General features: G+C 26.6%; 1 long non-coding RNA gene across 1 annotated transcript; it reads right to left on the reverse strand.

Moving 5' to 3' along the window:
- Window positions 1–365: 365 nt before the first annotated feature.
- LOC112272927 (uncharacterized) lies at window positions 366–1706 on the reverse strand. Its single transcript, XR_016498917.1, has 4 exons — window positions 1619–1706; window positions 1309–1462; window positions 906–1109; window positions 366–596 (listed from the first exon to the last, which is right to left on the reverse strand). It is a non-coding gene; the product is annotated as an uncharacterized LOC112272927 (long non-coding RNA).
- Window positions 1707–12644: the final 10938 nt, after the last annotated feature.

Consider the following 12644-nt stretch of genomic DNA (forward strand, 5'->3'; position numbering starts at 1 on the left):
ATCGTCCTTATCCTTTATCAAACCCTTGAATCGTGTACCCTGCTTATCAAAACCGAGATGTCCTTGAACATCGTCAAATTCAGAAAGACTTGACACACAGGTCTCAAGACGACGAAAGGTTCTTGGTTGACAATGATTAGAGGACTGCGGAAGTCTCTGAATCTGCAGGTATTCAAAAGGTGTTCGTTGTAATTCAGACTTTCCTCTGCTACTATGTAAGATTTCTCAAGGGAATCATTGCAAAACAAGCTTATACGCACACAATTCATCGAAGTAATTCGAGTTTCCACTGTACTCATCATGAACTGCTGCAATGTTACAAATAACTAAACATGCCATCAATGTATTCGCCTGAAAATTACATTCTTTTTAATATGAAGCTGCTTAGTATCAACAGTTCTTAAATCAATGAAAAAGATGTACTTGATGTCGAAGAACATGAAAATACTTAGCAGGTGAAGTGACATTGACAACCTACCAATTTACTTCCTGGATTTTCCGTCTCAGGCTTGGATCCATTTCAGGTACGGCAAATGGGTAGCCATCACTCATCTTGGAAAACCGAAAAAGTGTCCGTTTCACATTTCAAGGCGGATCTGACGCATTGTGCATCAGAATTATATGCATGAACACTATCTGGTACTGCTCGTTGTACATCTTAACTTCGTACGATTAAACTAGAGATACTGAATGAAAACTGCAAAAGTCGACTTCAGAATCTGGACTAAGCACTGAGCTAGGCTTTGCAGGAAGGATATGCCTCGCACTACAACAAGAGTACTATGAATCTTCTACCTGCATCTATGAGGAAACCCTGAAATTTAATTCAGACTATTGACAAGGTGCTGTCCAAGGTTCACAGTAATAGCAAAACCTCCTTCTCACAGAATAAACAAATCATGTACCTGGAGGTATCTTTCAAGACGATCACTTGAATGCACTGGTTCTTGTCCATCATACCCATAAGGGAGGATGCATAAAAACTGATGAAGAACGACTTGAGCACCATCAGCAAAGTCACCAAACTGAGCTTCCCATTGACAAAACAATTAGGATTCTCCATAGAGTAGCCCAGCACGAGCCCTAATACCCCAAACTCAAATAGCGAACTGTGTGACAAACAAAGCGAAGTCAGAAAATGCAACACAAAAAAGTTTAGGGTTGACTTCAGGCACCGCCCCGCAAGGTGTTTGAAGGTGCTATAAAACCCCACTATAGAGCAATCCAAGACTCTTTTTTGCAATAAATACATTCCACATATTACGAGTAGGTTGAACTTGCTAGTCATTGAGATCATAGTACTCTTACCCGTTACTACCGGTGAATATATCTTCATTCTGATTGCTGACAATATGGTCGAGCAGGCAATATTTCGCTCCAGTATTCCGATCATGTAACTTAGAGTAGCGATGGCTGAAAGTACCCTTCTCCACATCATGCCCGCTAAGCCGTACATGGTCACCTGTTATGGAACTCAAATGGTTGTTACAGAAATGCCAAAACAATAAACATAACAACCTGACATTACAGTGTTATACGTCAGATCCTACACTCAACTCGTTTGTGCTTATCATTATTTCAGTTGCAAATGGTTGACACAGACCAAAGTCGTGATTACCCGTGCGCTTTTATTTACTCCATGGAATCATTCTATCCTATTTCGCAGTGGTCTTTACGGTGTCGTCAACTTCAACTAGTGAATTTGTTTCGTAAAATAAAGTTTTGTAGTAGTTCCGAGGTTTTAGTAGCAGTGAAAAAATAATAAAGAGGGAGGGGGTGATGTGGGGTTACTAGAAGAAAATGAGAAAGCAAGTGCTTCTGCAGTTGCCCAATTCACACCTTCTCCCATTCTATCAATTTCTTCCTTGAATCATACACCCTTTGGAAGGGGCAGGACAAAACTTCCCCCAGGCAGGCACTGGGTGTGTTTTTGTTTCATTTATATATGCAGATTTATTGATTTAATTTTGTTGTTCTAATCTATGCCCACCTGCATTTATTGGAAACTCAACCACAAAGGTTGGAGTAGGACATGGAGTGTTAGAGGTAGAAGTATAATTGAGCGCCAGAGATCAAAGAACTAGGAGAAGAATACAAGAAAGAACGGAGTAGAGTAGGCAAGGCCAAGGGCTCAAAGAAAGATGGTCAAAACTAAAACCCCACCTACTAGAGTTGAATGTTACATTTGGAATTTGAACCTTGTACTTTTAAAATTAAATTGCTCTGTTTTCTACATACACTAACCTATTTGATTAATGTTTAGTTTGTTGATTCTTGCTATTTATAAATAAATAATTTTTGTATAGTTAGTTGCATATTGTTGCCTTAAAACAATTTGTTAGCTATAGGCTAGTCAAAATCTAAGTCTAAAGAAAATCTTGCAGTAAAATCTTAATATATGGTTGGTTTTTCCAAAGAACAATATAGAGGGTATGAAAAAAAATAAGAAATAATAGTGGATGAGCTTAAGAGTGATTAGTAACAATACTTAATGAAGCTAAAACTTTCAATAAAGATAATTTATAGAAAAGAAACCTTTTATTGTTGATATTATGTCTTTATTTCAATTATTTGCTTAATTTGCTAGATTTATCTATCTATTATGAATCTAATTTTTAAGAATTTTAAATTTTTCTATTAATTTTTTTTATTAGTATTATATTTTTTCTTAATTTTAGTTATTGTGGTTTTTAAAATTTCTTTTTTATAATTTTCTTACTTCAATTATTGATCAGACATAACATTTTAAAAGTTTGTATCTTGTATCAAGAGTCTTTATATTATTCTAAAAAGTTAAATTAACTAATAATAATTTTTTTTAAGGAGATTTCTTTTCCAATATATATATATATATATATATATATATTAATAACATGATTATATAATTTAATTCATCTTTTATTATGTTTTTAAAATTTTAACAATCTCCAATTGTGTGCAAAATAAAATACTTGAAATAATTCTTTGAGATAGATAAAATTAAATACAATCAACTAAGCTACTACTATAACTAAAAAACTTCTATAAGTTTGTCTTCATTTTTGTTGTTTTTTATTCTTGATGTTTGAATATTATTTTATTTAGAACTTTATAAATTAAAGAAAAAAAATTTGGATCTTTATTTCAATACAAATATAAATAAAAAACCTATTCTAAAAATGTTGTAGAAAATAACAATTAATATCTTTTATTAATAGTATAAGTGTATCTTAAGTATAATTATAATATATAGAATGTATCCAATTGATTTCAATTACTTGAATAATGTTGAATATTAAAAAATATTTTGAACTATCTTGTGTTTATATGAAAATCAATCAATATTAGTTATAAAGCAATTTAATATTATTTATAAATTGGCTTCAATAAATTTTCTACAAAACTATGTAGATATCAGTATTTCAACAAAAAAAATTCTAAATTATTGATATATGAGTGGTGAAGATTGTTATTTCTTTATCTTATAAAAGATCATACTATCATTTCTATAATCTATGTAGTTTTCAAGCTTGAAAATCTAGCAAATATTGACTATTCTAAGAAATAAAATTACTAAAAAAATGATCTATATTTCATAATATATACATAAGGTTCATAGAAATAGTCAATCTTTTTGCAGACAAAGAATCTTTAATTGCAAAGACGACAAGTAATTCCTTCTAGAATCAAAGCTAAAATAGATAGTTGAATGAATCACTTTGGATCTATCTAAGAATCAAATAAGAATATGACTACTTATAAAGTTTCTTTTACCTTGATGAAAATGTCATAGATTCCAACATTTATCAAGCAATTCTATAATTAATGCAATTAAATACTTAAGATATCCATGATAAGTTCCAAGAAAAAAATTCTAAGAATTATAGTAAGAATCATCAAAATAAATAGTAGTACTAAGATATGGTATTTATTCAATATTTATTTGAAAGTATCAGCCAACAATTTCAAAAATATTGACAATTCATTGGCAAGATTGCGTTTGTGCTATTTAATTACATATGTAATTTTTCAATTGATTCTTTTAGATTTCAGATTAAATTGCTCGTATATTTGAAAATCCATGTTTGATAGATGCATGTTGTCATAAAAAATTGCTACTTTTGTATGACTCTTTTTAGAGACTACTTAAAGTTCAATCTTAGCCACACAATTTTTTTCACCTATGATTATCAAATTCTCTACTAATGACACCGTATTTTTTGTTAAACTACCAATTTATCCCAATATGACTATGGTAAGTCATGTCCTAATATAAATATAATAAGCCATCATTACATAATTTTTAACAAAAAAATATACATCTTATTATAAAATAGGTGTATGAAAAATATCAATGCTTGCAACTTATTCAAATATAATTTGTTTAATTACAAACACTTTGAAAGCTCCAATAATATTCAACTCAATAAAAATCTTTATCTCTAGTAAAGTCATCAAGGATGCATAGACACCCTCTATGACAAATAGCTATCAACAACATGAATCTCAAAGAACCAAAAATTGAATACATTCTTATGTAACTCAAAAATAATAGATATTTACTCAAAACTAAAATAGTATTGAAATTAGAATAGCTATTACGAAAGACAAGAAGACTAGAAAGTCTTGAAATAAGACTAAGGGCTAAAAAGACATTGACGAGAGTGAAAAAGTGAAAAAGACTTTACTCTTGCATTCCTATATACTATCTAATTAGAAGCTATCTAACAACATTTTATAGAACCTTTGATATGTGTCCAAAATTACAAGACTTATGTCTAATTTATAAGACAAATATCTTATATGTGCACCAAGAAGTAAGCTTGTTTTACAAGCTATTAGTACATGCAATTTGTGGCTAATTTGTTGGTCAAGTTTCTAATCTATCAATTAACTACAAATGCATCTAAAATCAAATATGTATCTATGAAACTTTTAAGAAGCTTTCTTATAAGATAATATTAAATCTATCTATATTTATCTTTTATTTAATACTTCTTATCTAGATAAAATATGTATGTATATGACATTACTTTCCTTTTAGGAACAAATTCCATGAAGAATGGCAATCTTATGTTGAAAGAATGTAAGATGTAGCAAATTTTCTTTGATACATACTCTAATCATTGTTTCCTTCAAAAGTAGTTGATAGATTTTTTTAGCCATTAATAATGTTCCATACTAGGGCAAAAAGACCATCTTTTTGTTTCATCATTGTTGAGGCCTTCATAATTCTTTTCAAATAAAATATTTGAAATACCATCAGGGCTAGTTGCTACCTCTAATAATATTATCAAGCATTGGTAGTCTCTTCGAAGGTTATGATACCAAACATGTTGAATTTCACTATCTATTTGAAGAAGTACATGTCATTCTTGAGGGTTGTCATTTCTATTGCACCATCTTAAAAGTTGTAATAGTTACAATGTCTTGTTTGATAATTCAGAAAATGATAGCTCTTGAGTTGAATCTTTTGGTTGTTGATTCTTCATCTCTTTAGTATCATAAATATATAAAAATTATAAACAAAGATAAAAGGTAGAATTCAATCTTTTTTTTAAAGCAGGTTACTTTTATAGTAGAAATTTGCTATCCTTCATCTTAATTTGGATAGATGTTGTTGATGAAAAGTTTCAACTTTCTTTACTATATCTATGAGATTCTTAGCTAGCTTCCACGTATATTCATTAATATCATATCCATGCCAATGAACAAGATATTCTAACCTATTTTGACACTACTTTGAATTTAAGACTTTTTCAATCTTATACTCTTAATTATTATCCTTTTCTATAAGAAAAAGTATCATTTATGATTGTCTTCATATATTTTCTTGTATAGCTCAAAAAAAAATATATGAAACATAAGATGGATCTTCATAGACTCCAATAGGTGTAATTGGTAAGAAATTGGATTATATATTTTTATATAAAAAATGGTTCAAGTCTACAATAATCCAACTTGTCACAAAAGCAAATAGTCTTGATATTATGATGAAGTAACTTTATCTTATTACCAACATAGAATTGATGTTATTCTTTGCAATAAATATTTGTATTGATCTTTTGTTGTTCTTGAATATATTAGAGTCGATCCTTCATTATTGTATGTAGCTTTGAAAAAAAATTTACCAAATCTTCCTCCATAAGATTATCAACTTTTGAAAAGTCAAAAGTATCAAGTTATAAATAATAATCATAATTAGCAAAAAAAAGTGTTTATTGAGTAAAAAAATATACCATATTATTATAAGCAAACTCTATTAATGAAAAGAAAGTTGTCTAATCATCTTATAGATAGTTAATGGTACACCTCAAATATTGCTCCATTTACCTATCAATTTGAGAATGAAATATCAAATATAGTTTTATGTCTATCTATAAAAATTTTAAAAAAATCCTCTAAAATCTTAATATAAATTGTTTCCAATCTAATATAATATCTTTTGACAATCCATTATAATAATAAATATTATCAAAAAAAATTTAGCTATTTTTTTTACCTATAATATATTTTATATATGGTACAAAATGTGTGATCTTAGTGATTTGATCTACTATTATGAATATAGAATCATAAGAACCTAAAACTAAAAGATTTGTAATAAAGTCTATAAAAACAAAAGACCATGGTTGTTTTGGAATGGATAATGGTTGAAGAAGTCTATAAGATTAATAAAAAAGATTTTTTAATCTTAAATAAATATCAAATGATTTTATAAATTTTTTAATTGCCTTCTATATTTGAGGCCATCAAAAATTTCTTGATATTAGTTCCAAAGTTTTATTGTATCTAAAACATTTGATGTTAAAAAGTCATGATGAGCTTGAAGAACACGTAATTGTATTTCATCTTTTAGAATGAATAATTATTCTTTTAAATAAAGTAGATTATTCTTGAATTCAAAATTAGAAATTTTATGGATATACATATATATTCTACTAAATACCTATATGATTAGATAAAAGTAGGTAAAAATAGATAAAAATAGATTAATTTCATAATACCTTCTAGAAAAGCTTTTTAGAAGCTTCATAGATATTATTTGATTTTACATGTATTTGTAATTGATTCATAGATTAGAAACTTTGTTAATAAGTTAATCACATATTAATAGTTTGTGGAATAAGCTAATTATGTGGCATACAAATAGAAAACTTGTCTTGCAAGTTAAGATACGTGTCTTGCAAAATCAACACATTTTGGAGGTCCTATAGGATATTGCCATGTAGCTCCTATTTAAGAATATATATGGAGACAAAAGTGAAGCCTTCTTCATTCTTTTCAACTCCTTTTTAGACTTTAATCTTATTTTAAGACTTTCTAGTCTTTTTGTCTTTGGCAATAGCCATTCTAGTTTAATACCATATTATCTTTGAGTGACTTTCTAATTCTTTTGAATGATATAAGATTGTATTAAAGATTTTTTTCTTTGAGATTCATGTCCTTAACAAGAAATATCATAAGACATAGAATAATTATTCTTAGTATTATTAATAAGAAGATTACATGACATACTTGATTGAATTTGTTTGAGAAATATTAAATTAATGTTTAATATTGATTTCATTGCTTGAAGATGAAAAAATGCCAGTTTCAAGAAAGTTATTCTTTGTTGATCAAAAAATACATATTATTTTTTTTGATGTAAAATAAAATTGTCTAAAAAAGGTCACTAACAAATCTTATTGTTTCCTAGATTGATAAAGGATCTTGAAATCAAATCTTGATAAAAACATGCTTCAATAATCTTGGCAACAATTCAAAACATGTGTTGACATAAATTACTTGAGGTTCTTGTTATTTATATATATATATATATATATATATATATATATATAGTGACTCAATTGGAAGAACCTTCTAAATAATGATATCAATCTTGAAATGAATATAAATTGTAATAAATTCTTTATTGTAGATCTTATAATTAATCTTAATTATTAAAAAAATTTAGAATAAAAAGCTAGTAAGTAGACTTTATCATCCACTCTCATTTGTGACAAAACCACACCTATATAAGTTTAATGCATTTTTTTCCATAAAGAATGTCTTAAAAAGATTGATTCAATATAAAATTGGTATAAAAATAAATGATATTTTTAAGGTTTTAAAAGATGCTTTAGCTTCTTTATTCTATTTAAATTTGTCTTTACATATCAAATGTACAAGAAGAGCCATAATTTGAAAAAAGTTTATAATGAAGATTTGGCAATAATTAATAAATCTCAAAAAACATTGCACATCTTTTATTGTTTTTGAGATTTTTTAATTCATGATAATTTAGATTTTCTTAAGATCCATCATAAGGCCATCATTTGAAATGATGTATCCTAAAAAATCAACTTAAGTACTATAAAATATATATTTTTTCTATTTTTATATATAATATTATATTTTTTAGTTTTTATAATATATGATAAATAAAACATTCATAGTCTTTTATATTTTTAGAATAGATTAAGATACTATCTAAGTAACAAAAAAAAGTCATAAAGAAAATTACAAAAGATATCATTTATTAGATGTTAAAAAGTAATTGGTACATTCATGAGTCTAAAAAACATGACATTATATTCAAAATATTCATATTTAGTTAAAAATATAATTTTTTATTTAACTTTTTTTTTTTAATGTGTATTAGGTTATATGCTCCTTATAGATCTATTTTGGTGTAGATCTTTATTTGATTGAGTTGATCAAAAAGTTTTAAAATCAAAGATTGATGATATATATTCTTATTGGTAATCTTGTTGAGTTCTTGGTAGTCCACACATATCTACAAAGATTTTTCTTTTTTCTTTATAAATAAGATAGGAATTCTTGCTAGAAATTTAGAATGGTATACAAAGTATAGTCAATTTAAATTGTAATAAGTTATAAATTAGTCCAAATGATAGTTGAGTTCTTTCTTAAAGATTAATAGAACAATCATATAAATAATGCTTTGGAAGAATTTTTGTATATTTTTTTCAAAAATATCTTATTAATCTAGTTTTTTTTTTTCAAAAATCTAGTTTTTAAAGTATAAGACATTTTTGAAAAAATAACTAGATTTTTTGATCTTAAACAAATTTTTATTATAAAACAAGGTGAAGGATCTAAAGAAAAGATAAGACCTTTACTTGATGTTGCACAAGAAATCAATTGTATGGTCCTTATTGTAGGTAAAAAAAGTGGTTTTTTTGACACATCATCTTTTTTGGCAACCATACTCTTCATTTTGTGGTTGTATTGCTTCTTCTTATAATATAGAGGAATGTGTTTAGATTCTCTATAATATAAATACAACCCTTCTTAATGGAATGAAGTCTTTTCTTACTTTATACGAGGTTTTAAATATACCATGTTAATTTGCATAAGTTTTAATCTTGATGAATAAAATTCTATGATCTCAGAAGCTATTGCCATAACTTCACTTGTATCTGTTTAATTCAATCCTTATTCTTGATATCTTTCAAAGAATCAATTGTTGCATACAATGGCTTAAGCAATAAATTTCTCTAATGAATCTGTTCTTGATATCATCAATAATAAATCTTTAATGTTATTTTTTATTTATATCAAAATTGATTGATAAGGACCTTTTCATTTCAATCCATGTTACAAGCAAGGTTTTGGAATGCAAAAATGTATATAATGGCCAAACGTGATTTTTATTGTAAAGATATGAGTTTGGTCTCTCATATCTTTTTTTGATCATTTTTTCCAAATGTGGCTGCGAAGACTTCCAAGAATGAATTTAAATAATAGAGTAATTGTGAATCCTTTCCATTAAAGATATAAATAAAGAAAAAACTTTCTTAGATAAAAGAGCACACATAAATCTAACTTGAAAAAATCCATCAAAATATGTCTTGGATATATATATCCATTGTAATTATTACCTAGATAATATGATTAGATAGAAGTAAATAAAAATAAATCAATTTCATAACACCTTCTAGAGAAGCTTTGTAGAAGCTTCTTAGACACTATTTTGAGTTTATATATCTTTGTAGTTGATTAATAGGCTAGAAACTTAGTGAAGAAGCTAACAACATGCCACATATATTGGTATCTTGTGGAACAAGTTAATTATGTGATGCCCATTTACAAAACTTACCTTGCAAGTTAAGATATATATCATGTAAATTCAACATATTTTTGGAGGTCCTATAGAATGTCACTACATAGATCCTAAGTAATTAGTATATATAAAGATAAGAGTAAGCCTTTTTCATTCTTATCAACTCCTTTCTTGCTTCTAGTCTAGTTTCAAGAGTCTTTAGTTTCTTTATCTTTTGGCAATAACTATTCCAATTTCTTTTTTAATATACATACTTCTATATTTCTATCTTGTTATATTTTTTTGACAGAGTCTCACTTGTTTATTTTTTTTTATCAAGTTCTTCTCCTTGAAAAATTGACGAGAGTATACTTATAATATCAGAGTTTTTTTTTTTTTTGATTACGAATTGATTATTCTTTTTTTTAATAAGACTAAAGTATATTAAGAATTATAGATTATCTTCTTTTAAACTCATAGTCTTTAGTATATATATATTTTCAAATCTATTTTTTTATTTGTCTTAAGCAATATTAAACATCTTTATTTCTTTAAGTAATATTACAAAAAAACTTCTTGAAATAAAAAGTACAATAACACAAATGCAAGAACAATTGAAAGAGTTAATGCTTGTGATGCATCAATTCAATTTACTGCCATAAGGAACAACAAGAATAGTAGGAAGCAAAGATATAAAAATGATTGGAGTTGCTTCAACATGTGTATCAAATCATATTCCTTCTCCTATAGTGGAATACCTTTTCAGTGTTAGAAAATCAAGGATTATATTGTCCAAAATTTTTGATGGCTTAAGATCTAAGTTTTACAAATTTATTAATCAAGTACAATTTGTGATAGAACTTCAATTTCAAAGCTATCTATGTCCAAGATTGCAAGTTAGATTCATTCATACATTCCTTTTAGATTTAGCATTATGATAGTTTTCATCTTTTTTTAAATGATAAGATCTAGTATTGGATAATAAAGAGGCTTTTTTGATAGAATTTCAATCTATATATGGAAAACATGATGCAATTTGTGTTGCAATCAATAAGATTTGTATTTAGCAACAAGATAATTAATCAATAAAGTTATATGCTTTATAATTTTAATAACTTATAATTGATATTAAGTAGAATGATACTACACTTATTAACTAATTTTTCTACAAATTATAATATGAGGTAAAAAAATTGATGTTGAACTTACTTGATTCTCAAACATTGAGTCAATCAATTGATTTTGCTATGAGGTATGATAATCAACTTTTTGAATTTTGATTTGAGAGTTACATAAGTTCACGTCAATGTTATTATAATTCAATGATAATGCCAATGTCTTTTCAATACATACATTCAAAATTAGAGGATATGTAAATTGATATGATACATTTCAAATCTCTTATTGAATAAAAAAAGACTCGTCATTGTCAAGAAGAATTGTGCTTGTATTATGGAGAACTTAAGCACACTGTTCAACATTATCCAAAGAACCAATGTAACTACAAAATGAGGAGTATGGCTGTCAAAGAAGATAGTATGTCTAAAAATAAGTTTGTTTAGTTACAATAAGGACTGTGTAGCTCAAATCTTATACAACACCTAGTGAAGGTCCTATTTTCTCTTCAAAATCTTCTCCTTGTTTTACAATAAATATTATTTTAGGACCTAAATATTACAAAGTCTCTGCTTTATTAGATTTAGGACCTTCAATGTATTTTTTAGATAAAGAATTTTTTAAAAGATATAGCATATTTTTAATAAAAAAAACTAAATTTATTCATATAGAAGTTATAGATAGTCATCTATTATCTTTAAAAAATATTACTCATAAAATCTTTGCTATAGAATTAATAATTAATGGTCATTATATCTTTGTATTATTTAATATCATTAAATCTCCTTCTAATCTAATCATTTTAAATTTATTATGGCTAAAAAAAAAATCTAAAAATAGATTAGATTTCCTATAGTCTTGAATTTTTTAAAAGTATAATTTAGAATATAGTTGATCAAGTAAAAAATCATAAGTTTAGTATAATTAAACCTATATTTATAAGTACAAGAGATTTTTTGTATGTTGCAAAAGAAGGATTACCTTGTGTCATTTATATTGCATCTATTTTTAATAGTGAAAAGACTTTAAGTGGCATTCAAAGCTAATATCAAGATTTTAAAGATATATTTAAGAAGAAGAATGTAGATACTCTATCTACCCATTGTTCCTATGAGTGCTCAATTGACCTTTAAGAAAGGACTCAATCATCTTTTGGAACAATTTACAGTTTATCACAAAATGAATTGGTTGAATTTAAGGAATATATTGAAGAAAATTTGGCCAAAAACTTCATATGCCATTCCAAATTTCCAACAAAAGCTCCAATTTTATTTGTAAAGAAAAAAGATGGATCATTGCAAATGTATGTTGATTGTTGAGAATTCAACAAAATGACCATTAAGAATAGGTACACACTATCTTTGATATTTGGAATTTTTGATCATTTGAATCAAAATAAGATGTATACAAAAATAGATCTATAAGGATTATACAATCTAGTATGCATTAAAGAAGGAGATGAATGGAAGATTATATTTTGAATAAGTTGTAGGTATTTTGA

This window comes from Physcomitrium patens, chromosome 20, assembly GCF_059467195.1.
Source record: "Physcomitrium patens ecotype Gransden chromosome 20, ASM5946719v1, whole genome shotgun sequence".
NCBI lineage: Eukaryota > Viridiplantae > Streptophyta > Bryopsida > Funariales > Funariaceae > Physcomitrium > Physcomitrium patens.